Genomic DNA, 16,502 nt, shown 5'->3' with positions numbered 1-16,502 from the left:
CTGTCTCTGATTGGGCCATCTTCTTCTTCTTTTGGCGGCTTTTGAGCGCAAATGGCAAGAAACCGGAGCATCACTACCACCTACTGTTCGGTAAAGCACAGTCACAGTCTTGCCTGTTGCCTATTTTGTAAAAATTAAAATGAATATGATGAGGCATTTCCTGAGCTGTTACGTTGTTTGACACTTTATTCTTTTCTTACCACTTTTCTCTTCACGCTCCTCATGTAATAATCTACGTTTTACTTGGGATAAACATCTTATATATTTGACTCTTCATCCCAAAGCCTCGGCAGCTTTATTTTAGTCTTAAATCTGTCTCTCATTTTCTCTCCTTCTGCTTTTCCTTCGCCAATAAAATGAAACATCCGCAATACTCAAACTAACATTTTTTTCTACAGTCCACTCCGTATCATCCTTGGGAAGTTGAATTTTACACTCTTGTCTTGTCGCACATCGCACAGACTTATTTGAAGTCCTAACATGGGTTGTACATGCTTTTCTCTGCTGCCGACCTGACTGCTGGGATGCCCTTCACGTCGGTGCGAGCCGGGCCTCCCTCTCGCGCTTGCAGTTGGTCCAGAATGCTGCAGCTCGTCTTTTAGCCAGAGCCCCTTTCCCCCCCGGTACTGGTCTCCCGTCACTGGCTCCCCGTACGTTTTGGGCATTGATTTTAAGATTTTATTGTTTGTCCTCAAATCACTAACTGGGCTAGCTCCAAACTATTTCTCCGACCTTTTGTTGCAACCACACGTCCCATCAAGGTCACTCAGGTCCACCGACCAGTTGCCTGTGGTTGTCTGGAACGAGTTGCCTCCGCATGTCAAGCTGGCCCCTACCCTGCTAGTTTTTAAATCCCATCATAAACATCTCTTTATTCCTTGGCTTTTAACTCAGTATGATAGTTGCTTTTTTTTTTTTTGTAATAGTTTATGGTCTTTTAAACTGGTCTTTGTGATTTTATTGTTTAGTTTTTTTTTTTTCTGTTTTGATTGTACAGCACTTTGGACGGCCGTTGTTTTTAAATGTGCTCTATTCATAAATTCGACTTGACTTGGCTTTGAGTTCAGTTGTCATGCCAAAGCAACGCGGGCTGTGTAGATAACCTAATGGGGAAAAGGCTTGACTCTTTGCATTACAGTATATAAGATGTTAATGTCTTAGATTTTCTCATTTTTTTGCAGCCTAACACTAAATGCATATATGTATATATATATATATATATATATATATATATATATATATATATATATATATATATTATTACACCCGATGTGTTGGGTGTGCAAAATATTACTTCCCAAACTGTTCATTGACAGTGTATTGATTGTTATCGACTGCCTTATTGATCACAGTGATCAGAGCAGATTGCAGATGTTTTACAGGTTATGAAAAATCGACCTTTGAGTTGCTCCTTTGTTTCTTTGTTTCCACTTTGAGCAGGTTGAAATACCTTGCTTGAGAATACAACGACAAAAACCCGATATGAAGTTCCAGCCATCCATGGCTGTGGATTATATATCAACCAACTCGGTTTGCTTTTACTGTATAGAGTGTTTTCTCTAAACCTAAAAGTCAGCGCCCTGTCCAATCGTACACCCCTGGTGTATTTTAGTGGATTCTGTATTTTTTTCTAATGAAAACTAGCAGTCTAGATTGCAGCGTTAATCTTGCTTTGCCTTGTGCTTTTTGGGCTTTGTGGAAACAGTGTATAAACTGTAGATAGGGCTCACACGTTTGGAAATGTGGTAAGGGTTCTTGGTTACACCATCACAAGCAGTATTCGTGAAATATACTTACGGTGTTGTGAGAAATCCATTAACACGCCGAACTCCGGCCGTGTACATCCATATTCACCCTGGGAAACTGTAAGAATTATTTTTGAATTTGCAAGAATCATTTTAGAGTCCCGAACAAGGGTCTAAATGATACAACTGTCTACAAAACAGCCCCACGCAGGATTTTCTTGCATTACATATTTTGTGTTTGCTGTAAAATGTTTGTTTGATGCTACAGTTTCCCCAATTACACGTATGATAGATGCTTAGCCTTAAATATATACAGTATATTTTTTAAGTGTCCTGTCAATCTCTTTTTAGTTCATAGAAGTTACAAGACGCAATTCAATCCAACTTAGTATACAGACACACACGGAGCACACAATTCAGCCAAGTGGAGCAGACAGCAGTGGTCCATAATGTGAGAGTGAGCGTTACATAAGAGCATTGCATCTAAAAATAGAAATGCAGCAATGGTAAACAGGAGTCTAAACTGTTGGCTCTAAGCTTTCAAAGGAACCTGAGTGAAATTTAGATTAAAGTGCCACCTCGGACGCAAATGGACAAGCTGCTGATGGTGACCAGGAGAGCCTGCAGGCGGTGGGCCCCAAGTCCACGTGTGGGGGGGCTGAGTGCGAATGAGGTGGAGGACGAGCGAGACTTCAAACTGTTGCACCGATAAGTAATCGAGAGAGACAGTTAACGTGTGTGTGCATGGGGCTTTGCTAAAAACAAAAAAACAAAAAAAAACACAAACACACACAAACAGTTGTTTAACGAATCTACATTTAAATTGTGTGGACGTCTTTTAATCGCACAACACGGTGCACGACAGCCAGCAAATTCAGCACCAAATGTCCCTGATGTCATTGTTTTTGTTTGTTATTTCCGCGAATGGATCTCGTTGGTAGAGAGAGAGAGAGACGAAAAATTTCGAGAGATTTAAAACTGTGAACACTCAGTCACTCACAATCTGCCTTTTATCGAACAAAACACACTCGCACACACACATACAGGAAGAAAACTAAAATTATTGAGCAGCTGTTACAAATAATATACTTATTAAACACTCTTGTATTTTTTTTTAATTTTAAAGGACAACAGTACACATTTTATTCTGTGTCTTCTTTACTGCCGGACACACACACACACAGACACACACACAAAACACTGTGCATCATTTGTGTTCTTTTTTTTTAATGTTTATTTCCATGCGTTGCTTTACAGAAAGACATCACGTTCAAATTCAGCCTAATGGTTAGTTCCACAAAACGTGCATCTTCTACACACAGGGAAACAAAATGCCGATCCACATGGACCAGAGTGCAACACAGAGCAAAAGTTAAGTGAGTGTGCAAAACAGTAACAAGTGTAGAAAGCAAAATGGTTGCAGACCGAAACTAAAAACTGTCAACCTAGAATTAACATAAACAGATGCAAACACCAGACACTTTTACGAGCAAGAGAGTGGGCACTCTTACGTAGAGGTGCACACTGGTTACAAGTTCCTTAAAACATGGCACTCCAAATGCTCTGGTGTTATTTACTAAAACTACACGTGCAAAGTCAATGAAGGACACATGACAAAAAGATTTCACACTGCTTTTATTACAGATCAAAGCTGCTGCGTAAACGGTTCAGGGCATCGATAAATGTTGAAACTCAGCGCCCTCTGAAACAAAACACGCACCGTTGACAGGATCTCCATTCATAATCACAGCAAATCAGCTGAACTTACCATTAACACATTCAGTCATTCTCGGGATATGAATAAGAGATTTTTTTTGTTTTTTTTTTAAATCTATTTATCTAAAGTTTGTCATATAGTCCACAGGCGTTCTGACACATCTGAACAGAGAAAAGAGAAAGGGGCATGACCACATCAGAGCGTATGAGATAAAAACGTGAAATGTAGTTAAACAAATGTTAACAAACAGGGAGACGGGAGAACACACATGAAGAGAGAAAAGAAAAGTGTAAAGTACAAAGACTACACACACACACACACACACACACTCACCTATAAATTCCTACGTCTAAAGACCATAACAAGAATCTACAGTGACTCCATGCGCTCAGCTTGCTCTCTGTGAGTTCAGGGGCAAATGGGGAGCTGAGCTTCGTGGTGTATTTCAAGGGGCTTCCACGTTGTGACAAACTTGCGTTCGGAGCCTTAAACAGTAAATACGTTACTGAATTTTTTTTTTTCCCAGTTCAAGACACTCTGAATATGTCCTCGACCCTACAGAGCATGAGGATGAATGGTTGCAGATTTCCATTTAATCCCAGTTAGGTGTCTGTCTGCTTCTGTGTACGTCTGGAAACTGCAAACAGTGGGAATCAGCTGGTGGATCTGGTGACAGACTGAACAGTCACACACGCAGCAGGCTGCTGCAGAAGTTCCACGTTTGCACATGGAGGACACATGCAGGCAGACTGCATTTTACTAATAACTGTAAAGACGTTTTCTCTCTTTCTAATTCGCCCTCTCTCGCATGCACACACACACGCTTCACACACACACTCTCCTACATCTGCAAAATGATTACCCTCACATATTTGCACGTTTTTGCCATAAACATAAAAAAAAAAAAAGGAAAAGGTCTCCACCGTCGTAACTAAACAGTGATACTACTGGCACGGCAGAAACAAAAGTCAAAGACAAAAAGGAGATGGATGTAATGTCACTTTGCTGAGCTCTGTGTGAAGTGTGTGTCCAGTCCCAAACCCTTTACAGCAGATTACAACCTAAAAACCCCAAATCGCCTTCTGATTTACGATTCCACGCCAAATATGTCGACAGCGACACATAAAAAGTGAGCCGGTAGAAAGAAAAAGGACACGCGCGCAACATCTTAACTTCCTGGATCTAAACTCTGTGCATGTCCCAATAAATAATTTCAGACGTACTTGAAACTGGTTGTCCTTCACTGTGGACATCACGTCCTCTTTTTACTTCTTCTGCCTTTCTACCACGTTACTGTCGCCACACCTCACCAGACGGACAACTCCAGAAACGGACTGCCTTCTTGACCAGCGCGCGGGCATTTGTTATGGCCTCTGCCGTAAGCGGGTGAGCTGATTAAAAAAAGAAATGGCCTGGACTGGGAAACTGCAGTGAGAGGGAGGCTTAGACACAACCTCACTCTCCGAAAAACCAGGAGCCGCTGGACCGCTCCACTGGAGCTGAGAGGCGTCCAGCGCTTGGCCGTGGGCTTGGGTGAGACCCCAGGGCCCAAGGGCCGGGGACCCCTAGGCCAGTGCCTTCGTATGAAGTGACAGTGCAGGTTCAGGATTTAATGCAGGGGGTCAGTCTTTCGTTTCAAACGCAGATTACCGAAAAGCACATTCCTAAAACCGAGAGGGTCGCTCAAACATTCACTCCCGAGACGTCGCGAGAGAGGAGCCGTCGTGTGTCACCTCAGATTTTCTAAAGGGTGTTCAGGTCTATTAATCTCTATTAACAGTATGCAATAAACCGAAGACTCTGCCGCTCTGTGGGGATGTGATCAAACAGCTGGTTTTCACGTGGCAGCGTGGGGGGATTAAAGTCACCGTGTGTGCTGCCAGTCGAAGTGTCCGCACACTGAAATATTCCGAATGTCTGAGAGTAAAACGTGATGTCATGTCGCGGCGCCTCCGCGCTCTGTTTTGGTGCTGAGGCGGAAAAGGAACCAGTGGAATCACTTCCACGGCTGGTAACTATTGTGATCCGGGCTCATCCCCAGCCCTGCCCAAAAATAAGCGGAGGGCCCCTTTTTTATGGCAGATGATGATGCTAAGCAAGCCTGCTGTCATCTAATCAGCTTTTAAAAGAGGGAAAAGCTTGAGTAGACAATATGAATTTCCCTTCTTGGAATATGTGGGGATAAACACGAAGAAGACCAAGAAGAAGAAGAAAGAGTAGAAGGTGGAGGGGAAGAAGGAGAAGAGAACTTAAAATACAGCAAAGGTTGACACAGGGTAAATGCAGTGTCGGGGGGGGGGGGTCACATCCATGCCGCATAAGCGTGTTAGCAGCTGTTGTTAGTGAATATGATGAAAAACTGTCGTTTACTTCCCTCTTAAAATACTTCTTCCCACTCACTCTGTGGGTTCCACCTGCTGACCTCGCTGTGGGCTTGGTCACCGCTGCGGTTTCCCAGCGGAGTGTGTCTGTGATGTGGAGAACCTGTAAGTTCGAAAGGCAATAAAAAAAAAAAAAAAAGAGAGTAAAAATAACATTAGAAAAGCAAACGCAAACATATTTTCATAGTACGGAGAACTGTTTTTACTTGCTGAGCCCCAGAAAAGGGGGGAAAAAAAACGGATTGGAAATTAGTACACAGTGATACGAGGTGAGTGGGGTGGGAAACTGCTCCAAATACAAATTGAAGAAATGCAGCAGACTGTACTCAAAACAATAAGAACATCTGTATATCGTAAACTGTCAATATGCAGTATAGAGGTTCTTGCACTTTCTTGACTGAAGAAAATTCAGAACTGACGTTAAGTCCACTTCAGGTTCCTCCAGTGATTAAAGGAGTTCTAGTTCATCTATTCTACTTCTATGCAGAAGACCCAAGACCCCCGTAATCCTGATTTCAGGTAGTAGATTAAAGTAATTCAGAGTTTTTCTTGAATCTGTAACATTGTCGGGGCACTGCTTTGTACATTACTAGGAAACAACCCCCCATCTTGCTCTCCCTGACATCTGTCCGTCCAATATCCAGTCTACGTTCCCCAATGTTCAGTCAGCGGAGACACAGGAATCAACACCACACGTTGCCAGATGGAAAAAAAACCCCAAAACTTCTGGCTTCCACTAAAAGGACCCGTCCGCCCTTTTCTCCCGCTCGCTCAGGCGACAAAAAGGGGGCCTCACTTTGAGGCTCCCACGAAAAGCAGCCGATCCGATGGGAAGCCATCACACGTGAGGAGGAGCTGTTACGCCGGTGATGTGATTCTGATGCAGAATAACTCATCAGTAAAAAAAAAAAAAAAAACTAGTTTTTACAGTGTTGAAAGATGAAAAATCCCCCACATCTGTTCCTCCTTCACACGTGTTTATTTATAGCACAGCAGAAACAAGCACTGTGCATAACTGGGCCTTGTCGCAGGCGCAACACCCGGCAACCCGGGGGGGGGGGCTGCTGAAGAAGTGCACGCTGCCGTGTGAGGTCGCAGATCGGGGGGACGTGTGTTCAGAGGTGGCCAGGCAACGCTCCGTGTTTTCTGGATTTCCCTCTCTGACCTGTGCCCCCCCCCCTCCATGATGTGCCACAGCTGGAGAAGCAAGTGATTAATATTTTAGTGCCTTTAAACGTGTTACATCATGTTTTCACTACTGACTGAGCGGTCCTTCATCTGTGTGTGCGTGTGTGTGTGTTTGTGTCTGTGTGCGTGCGTGCGTGCGTGTGCGCGCGTGTTTTGTTGAAGGCACGGGTCACACTTGGACACCTTGTGAGTCCGGGCCCTCGGTGTTTACAACAGACCCCTCGGCCCTGTCTTGGCGGCGGCACCGGCGACTTTTTCTCGGCACCGGACAACACGAACGACGTCCGTGTCCTCCACAAATGCTTTTTGGGGTAAGGGCTTCCCAGAGTCATGTATGCACAGCAAGCCCAGACCGCAAAAAGATTCGTGACGGACGACTGCCGCGGCTCCCAAAAAATCCACATCCACATCCACTCCGGTCAAGTCCACGACTCCTCGCGGGGGGGGGTCTTCGTCCTCCGAGTGTTTTCAGATAAAAAAAAAACAAAAAAAAAACACACCGTGCGTGAGGGTGGTTCCTGCACAAGCCCGCCGAAGGCGCAGCCGCCGGAGCCGGAAGCCCTGCCGGACCGGCGTCGCTGTGCAGCAACGCGCAGCCCTGGTCATTAAAGAGAAGCGGCGACGGGGAGACGCGGCACCTCGTTGCCGTTACAGACTTTAACGCGCAGCAGAGGGGTGGCCGCGATTTCATTGGGCAGGACGACTCGCCATCTGCCAATAGCGAAGCGGAGGAAAAGAACACCTAAGCAGGAGGCCAAAGCACCTGACAGCCCCCCCCCCATTTACTGTGGACACTAGTGCGACTTTATACCAAACAATGGCCAACAACAGAGTCCTCTCAGATGAAAAGACGTGAGACAGCATCGTGACCCGGTGCGTGGTTTCCTGTTTGTGGATCCAGTTACACTAAAAATAAAAAAAAAATAAAAAACTTCTGGCTTCCACTAAAAGGACCCGTCCGCCCTTTTCTCCCGCTCGCTCAGGCGACAAAAAGGGGGCCTCATTTTGAGGCTCCCACGAAAAGCAGCCGATCCGATGGGAAGCCATCACACGTGAGGAGGAGCTGTTACGCCGGTGATGTGATTCTGATGCAGAATAACTCATCAGTAAAAAAAAACAAAAAACTAGTTTTTACAGTGTTGAAAGATGAAAAATCCCCCACATCTGTTCCTCCTTCACACGTGTTTATTTATAGCACAGCAGAAACAAGCACTGTGCATAACTGGGCCTTGTCGCAGGCGCAACACCCGGCAACCCGGGGGGGGGGGCTGCTGAAGAAGTGCACGCTGCCGTGAGGTCGCAGATCGGGGGGCCGTGTGTTCAGAGGTGGCCAGGCAACGCTCCGTGTTTTCTGGGTTTCCCTCTCTGACCTGTGCCCCCCTCCATGATCTGCCACAGCTGGAGAAGCAAGTGATTAATATTTTAGTGCCTTTAAACGTGTTACATCATGTTTTCACTACTGACTGAGCGGTCCTTCATCCGTGTGTGCGTGTGTGTGTGTGTGCGTGCGTGCGTGCGCGCGTGTTTTGTTGAAGGCACGGGTCACACTTGGACACCTTGTGAGTCCGGGCCCTCGGTGTTTACAACAGACCCCTCGGCCCCGTCTTGGCGGCGGCACCGGCGACTTTTTCTCGGCACCGGACAACACGAACGACGTCCGTGTCCTCCACAAATGCTTTTTGGGGTAAGGGCTTCCCAGAGTCATGTATGCACAGCAAGCCCAGACCGCAAAAAGATTCGTGACGGACGACTGCCGCGGCTCCCAAAAAATCCTCATCCACATCCACTCCGGTCAAGTCCACGACTCGCGGGGGGCCCGTCCTCCGAGTGTTTTCAGATAACAAAAAAAAAACACACCGTGCGTGAGGGTGGTTCCTGCACAAGCCCGCCGAAGGCGCAGCCGCCGGAGCCGGAAGCCCTGCCGGACCGGCGTCGCTGTGCAGCAACGCGCAGCCCTGGTCATTAAAGAGAAGCGGCGACGGGGAGACGCGGCACCTCGTTGCCGTTACAGACTTTAACGCGCAGCAGAGGGGTGGCCGCGATTTCATTGGGCAGGACGACTCGCCATCTGCCAATAGCGAAGCGGAGGAAAAGAACACCTAAGCAGGAGGCCAAAGCACCTGACAGCCCCCCCCCCATTTACTGTGGACACTAGTGCGACTTTATACCAAACAATGGCCAACAACAGAGTCCTCTCAGATGAAAAGACGTGAGACAGCATCGTGACCCGGTTCGTGGTTTCCTGTTTGTGGATCCAGTTACACTAAAAATAAAAATAAAAAATAAAAAAAACAGTAGTTGAAAACGATTCGTGCCTCTAGTTTCGTTAATTGTAAAGTTTTCCTTATTGGCAAAGGGTTAATTTGGATCCAAACCTCCAGCTGCCGGAGCAGGGGCCCCACCCTCGCTCCGTTTTCATTGGGCCGTCCGGCCATTTCATTTGCGGACGCGTCTCCCAGCCGGTCACGATTCCCCCCCATCTGTCTCGAGCGCACCGGAGCCAGACGCCACTGACGCAGCACGCGCCTTACTCACGTTTAGCAGTCACGACTCGAGACTCAAAGTGCACAAAAGGATGAGGAGAGAGAAAAAAAAAAATAAAAAATCTGCAACCAAGCGTCGAAATTGTTGAGGCAGCGGCGTGTCCGAGGCGGGAAACGCTGCTGGAGCTGCTCGCCCTCCGGCTTCTGCAGGAGTAAAAAAAAAATGAATAAATAAAAATAAAATAAAAAAAATCACCGAAACCGGAGGCGAAGGTTGAGAGCTCCGCGCGGTCAAAGAGCGCGAGGCGAAGACACCCCCAAAAGCCCGAAGCCCTCGAGGCGAAATCTGCTGCATCCAACTTATCCGAAATGCCCACGGTGGTGGCTCGAGGACGCTGCGTGGAGCGGCGCGGCGGACCCGGGCTCGCGCCGCTTCAGCACCACAACAAGAGGACAGCTCCCCGCTCGGAAACCAGCCTCCGCTCCGACGCGGGTCCACGAGAACCCCGGGCTTTCGCGGGTCTAATGTCAGGAGCTACAGTGGCGATAGGAACTACAGTGAAACCGAAGAACAACGTCCACCCCGTTTTTGTTTTTTAAGTCACAACTGAGGGTGATTCCCGTGCAGCCCGGTTTGATAGCTCTTCAAAGCACGCTGCCAACGCTACTGCGAAAAAAAGAAAAGAAAAGAAAGAAAGAAAAGCAGAAATCCACACAAAACACTCGTGACATCGCGTTTCTTTCCGCGCAAATCCCGCCTTATTTAAACTAGCACGTTTGCAACTTCCCTTCGTTTTGGAAATGTTTTGCAGTGGGATTAAAAAAAAGATTATATATATATATATATATAAAACAAAGCTTTGATAAAAAGAAAGAAGAGCAAAGGAACAGGAGCAGCTAGAGAAAGGTTGACACAACTCACCGTTGTAGCAGAGGAGCCTCCTCTTTTAAAAGAAAACACCAAACGGACCCCACACAAGGAAAGAAAGGGACGAGAGAGGAAAAGAGAGATAAAGCGAAGCTCGTTCCTCCATTAAGAGCGTGCCCTCGCTTTTCTCCTCTTCAAACTGTGCACACACTGTACTCTTGAATGGCGAGCCTTTTATAGCAGTGATGCCCCCTATCTATTTCTGGATCACGATCCAACCCCGTTTCTATTTTTAGCCCGCGCGTGATGGAAAAAAAAAAAAAAAAAGAAGAAGAAAAAAAAAAAAAAAAAAAGCTCGCAGAGGTTCCTTGGAGGAATTTCGAGCGTGCGGCGTTTTGAGAACCGGCGCGAGCTCCCGTCGCTCCGCCCTCCCGTCGCGAGGTAAAAACGCGCGCGCACGGCGGCGTCTCCCTAATAACGAGATGACCGTGGAGATCTGCACGCGCGCAGATCGTTTGAACGGAGTCGCTGAAAGCGCGCGGAACTTTCGCTTTTTATTAATTCACGATGACCCCACCCCCACTACACACACGCGCGCGCGCACGCACAAACACACGCGCACAGGCACCCCCACCCTTTCAAATTATTAAAAAAAAAAAATGCACACACGAGCCTATAATTCTGTCGCTAATTGGCACGTTGTGCCATCTTCAGGCGGCGTCTTTCTGAGGCTAAAAATAAAATAGCAATAAAACGCGGTGGAACCGGAGAACAGACTTCCTTCTCCCGGGCGATGCGTCAGTCACTGGGCATTGACGTCAGGTGGAGAATCTCCCCCTTTTGAAGGTGGAGGCTGCTGGAGCCTCCGCCGTAACGATAATGGGGCTTGAGCAACCCAGCGAAGCGGCCGGCTGCAGATGACCGCCCTCCTCCTCCTCCTCCTCCTCCTCCTCCTCGGGACGGAGGGACCAAACCTCCGGCCTTCTGTCAGCCGGCCGTGGTGGAACCTCTCTCCCGTGTCACCGGGAGCGGAGGAGCGGTCCGCGACACCCGTAAGTACGATGGTGAGCAGCGCTAGGAGCAGGCCGGCGATGGTGGGCAGAGCGACTCCAGGTTGGGTTTACCCTCCAGCAGACGCGCGCGCACGCGCATGCACACGCGCACACACACATACACACACACAGCCCAGCCCCCCCCCCATAAAAAAGAGAGGCCTCCAGCGTGATGATGCGGAGCTGCACAGAAAAGGTGGAGGGCTCATTACAGGCTGCCGCGGTCTCCGTCCTGCAGACCCCCCCCCCACCCCCCCACCGCACAGGGCAGAATGCTGAAGCGCGTAGTAACGGAGCGGCGCTCGGCCGACCGATGATGCTATTTTTAACCCTCGTACTCAACATGCCTGGCGCTGCGGGGTTTTTTGTTGTTGTTGTTTGTTTGTTTGTTTGTTTGTTTGTCTTTCTGCTCAAGGTGGCCCCACCGCTGCGCGGGAGGCTAAAAACGTAAACACGGGACAGCTTCCAGGCGGAGGAGCGGCCCGGACCCGGTGGCGAGAAAATAATCCCGGTCAGATTAACGAGATGGTTTTTTTTCCTCCTCCTCACTGTATCTCTTTAAGAATGAGACCCTGCCTCATTCATTAAAGCTGCAACCTGTGGGATTTCCATGGCATCACATCTGCAGGAGATTCAACTTTTGTACTGTTTTCTACTGAATGTGTTTTATTTGGACATTTTATGAAGTTCTGTAATAACCAGTGATGCTTGAAGCATTGATTTATATTCATATTTTTACAATACTATATAGTTATATATATATATATATATATATATATATATATATATAGTTTTATTTTATGATCAAATTATATTATTTGTAATACATAATACAGACACCTCACACACATGGTGCACACCAGCGGGATCCTTGGTGTGCTGTGTATGATAAATACTTGAGTAAGGTGAATTGAGTGATATTTTGCTGTGGAAAAAAAAAAAAAAAAAAAAAGGTCACACCGGCCAAACTGAGGAAATTTTAGTTGGCTTATTTGGTAGGAAAGTCACCCTGCCCTGTTTTTGCTCTCCGGCATCATGCAAGTCATTCGTGGAAGGCGGTGGGACTGCCAGAGATGGATCGGGTCCAGACTGCGCAGCCAGAAAGTGGGAGTGATTAAAGACGCCGACTTTAAGCTGAGTGTGGTCTTATTCCATCCGACAGTGGCGGAGCTCCCTGGCAGGGTTCACAGTCCGCGGCGGGCAGCTTTGCTGTTCACGTAAACCTCTGCTCCACCGAATGCTGTGAGGTAGTCCAGCTCTCACCCGTCCACCCGCAGCTTTTAAGAGCTCAGCTTTTTCCCGGGGAGTCTTTCCAGGCTTATGGGATCGGACGAGGAGCTGAGGCCGACGAACCGGTCCCGCTGGAAACTGCAACACAATGAAGGGAGGGCCCGGGGTCACGATACCAGGCGCTCAGAGGTCCCCCGTACGAATATCGGACGTTTCTTCCGACGCAGGTTACCTCGCGGCTCCGGCACACAGTTGAGAACGACAGAGCCGCCTGGTTAATGTAGTGCATGACTGTCCAAAGGGAGACTCCATCCCCGAAGCTTTTGAGGTCTGAGAGGGTCCTGAAAGCTGCCCCGACAGTGAGAGGAGAAGGAACAGGCTCAAGAGCCAGACTCGAGGTCCCGGGGCAGAAAGAGAAGAAAAAAAAAAGACTCCCAACTTGACTGCGACACCAATAACGCCAGACTTTGCTCAGACCTGGGCCTTTTGAAATGGTAGACTTGGTACCCTCCGCGAGCCAGGGGCAGGATTTCTTTATGATGTCTCAGGTTTATCAGCAGTTTCACTCCTTTCCTGGTGTAGCGATATGTCACCATCAGGGTCTCCTTGCATTGTGGTAAAAGGTTGGAAAAAAGTGGTAAACACAAATTTTACGAAGCATTTACATCCATTTGAGAGACTACTAACTATTACTCTGTTTTTAGTTTTACAAATGGAAGCCACTTTGTTTACAGACAAGTCCAGGACTTGAAATTCAAAGACTGCCTGTGACTCAGGAATTACTGTAACCTGCTCGTCCTGACCTGGAATTTGACTCACGGTGTAAATATTTCAGTTTTAATGGTGACCTGCAAAAACAATGACTTGGTTCAGCTCAGATTTTACAAAAGGAACAATTTACACAAAAAAAAAAGTTCAATATCCACATATTTTGACAGCAGGTCTGGCAGACAGTTTCTAGACTAAGCTAAGGCCGCTGCACCCGTGCACATAGGGGACACATCCGCAGGCCACTGAGTGGTTTTGACGAGTGTGAAAATGATGTGAACCTGTGGTAATTCTCAAGCCCCCAGATCCCAGCTCAGTGGAACACCCATGGCAAAACTTTATTTATTCACTTATTTTTATTTATTTTTTGAGTGTCAGACGGCGCCCTCTTCCACCGCCATCACCAAACCACTAAGTGAGGGAGTATCCTTTGGAAGGATGGCGTTCGCCTCTTCAGTGGAACTCCCGAGACCTAAGCATGAAGGCGCATGGAAGCCGCCCTGGAAGCTCGTGCTGAGGCACTGTCAGCTGGTTTTTGTTTTTTTTTCCTCTTCCGTCCGTCGTCCGTGTGCTCCAGCTCTGTAACTCCAGTGGCACAGCACCGGGCTGAGGAGAGAGCGTGATGGCATTGCTTTGGAGCTGTCCGTGGTACTGGAGGGACGGTGAGGGCAGTCTTTCCAGGCTTTCCAGGCTTCTTTCCAGTTGCGTTAAGCAAACGCGCAGAACATTCTCCGCTTCCAGCTTCTCAGAGGTCAGGATTTTGCTGCTTTTCTTTGCTCTTCTGCATCATTCTGTCATTTATGATAGCGATGAAATGCCTTTGGGGTTTCGGACTGCTGGTCGGACAAAACGTAGCAACTTGGAGACGTCACTCTGGGCTCTGGGAAACCGCAACGAGCATTTAAAAATTCTTCGAACAAACGATTAACGATTAAAGGAGAAAATAATAATAGAGTAGACTAAACGATAATGAAAATAATCACTGGTTGCGGCCCTACGTTAGGCTAGCAACACGGGGACTAACTTAACTAACCACAGAACCAAACAAATTCAGGCCGCAGGGAAAGAAAGAGCAAAGAGGACGAGGAGACGAGAAGAAGGGACCGTGGTGCTAATGCCAGTCTCCACACCGCCAGTTACATTCTTATCACACTGAACTTTGAAGAAACGCCCAGAAAAACCCCTCATTGACACAGAATTTCTAGCCAAAACAAAACAAGGGAAGACGGTGGAGAGAAAAATAAGACTTTTTCTGCCACCACACTGGTGTTCCAGGTCACGAAATCTTCGGATGTACATCTTCAACCCTAAAAACCCCCAAAAACCCAGGTCAAAACCGGCCAGAGACCGTCCATGTGTTCTGCACGTAAAAAACCCTTCTGATGGTGTTTTACTGCAACGTGTGTATATGCAGACTTAATAAATATGTCTACACTTGCAATAAGAACTCACATGTACGTATCAAAATATTCCCATTGCCAACTTGACATGCTGGAAAAGCCAGCCGCGACTTCATGTGGCACATATGCTCTCCTGACTTCGCGGTTTCATTATTGGTTATTTCATATCCTATTCTCTCTCTCTGGCCGTGTACTATTTTGACGCGTTGAAGCAATGAGCTGTAGTTTTCTTCTGATACCCAGAAAATCCCCCGAATCTTACATGTCCCGTCTCAGGTCGGCCCCGGAAGCCACCGTCTCACGTCAGACGATAACGCAACAGTAAGTCTACACCATCAACGAGAGACAGCCCCATTCGAATGAGCCGACACTGTTCCCTCGTGCGTTGAAACCTCGATCCAGTCTTACATCACCGTGCCTTTAAAATAGCCTTCTCCTTTCATGTCCGTGTAGGAAATTTACTATTATTATATAATATCTCGCAACAACATCCATTCGGCGTTGCTATATTCAGCAGCGGCGAGCCAGAGCAGCAAAGTCTGACTGACTGGCACATAAATGGGTAGTTGCGAAAAATGTCCGGGCTGGATCATTACAAAATTGCGTCAGTAAAAATAACGCTTTCAAGTAAACAACCTTGATCCCACCTGTCCGGGGTGTTGCACAAAAATAGATGACTTACCTAATAAAACATTTGCCCTGTTACAAACAAACAACTGATAAATATGAGATTGTGAGATCAGTGCACATTATTACACAGTATAAACAACAGCAGCTCTACATCAATATCGATATTTGCTTTTTGCGGCGGCAGGTAGTTCAACTATAAGTGAAATACATGGAGTCTATAAGCTCAAATGAATGTTAAGGCTAGTTTTTCAAGATGAACCTGTTTATTTAGATGATATTTAACACGGATGAGCACACTCCACTGCCAATTTATGTGTGTGCGCAAACCTAAATAAAGTGCATTGTGTAAATGTATAAAAGGTGCACGTAACTTCATGTTTAGCGAATGCAGTAACGAAATCAGCTGCCTCAGCTGCAGCAGACTCAACAAAAGGACTCCCAGTGAGTATACTATCACTCCAAAAACGCTCAATGGGTACAGAGCGTCACACACACACACCCATTCAATGCAGTGTCTGTATGGTGTGCCAACTCACATGGCTATTACATAACAGGGCTCCTACTCCCGGGCCTCACGCCCCTGGCAAATCCATGCACGCTTTGCTACGCATGAGCTATTTATATACTGCGCCCGAGACTGGGCCGGTCAAAAATACCACTCCAGTCAATTATTCCTTGAGAAACGTTCCGAAACGGAGCGGGGAGCGGGGGCCGGCTGCACGGGAATAGGCCGAGGGGCTCTCAATGAACAGCGTCCATTAGCAATGATGCAGCAGCTCCCTTTTGTCCTCAGCGGTGGTGGAATCTGAGGGAGAAGGGCGGGCACCGCAAATTTGCCCCCTCATGTGCTGCGTTTGTATTTATACACTGTAGGAGTCTGTGCATACACTTCAGCTCCGCTGCAACCATCTTGTTCCTTTACAGGATTCTAAAAATAGCCGGCTGCACACTGTGCTTGTGCCATTTTTAGGTCTTGCAATTTAAAGTGAGAGGGGAAAAAAAAAAAAGGCAGCAGAAAAAAAAAAGTGCTGTTTCACATG

Source organism: Xiphias gladius, chromosome 1, assembly GCF_016859285.1.
Source record: "Xiphias gladius isolate SHS-SW01 ecotype Sanya breed wild chromosome 1, ASM1685928v1, whole genome shotgun sequence".
NCBI classification, from domain to species: Eukaryota; Metazoa; Chordata; class Actinopteri; order Istiophoriformes; family Xiphiidae; genus Xiphias; species Xiphias gladius.
The sequence above is the reverse complement of the archived record's forward strand: the minus strand, read 5'-3'. Positions refer to the sequence as shown.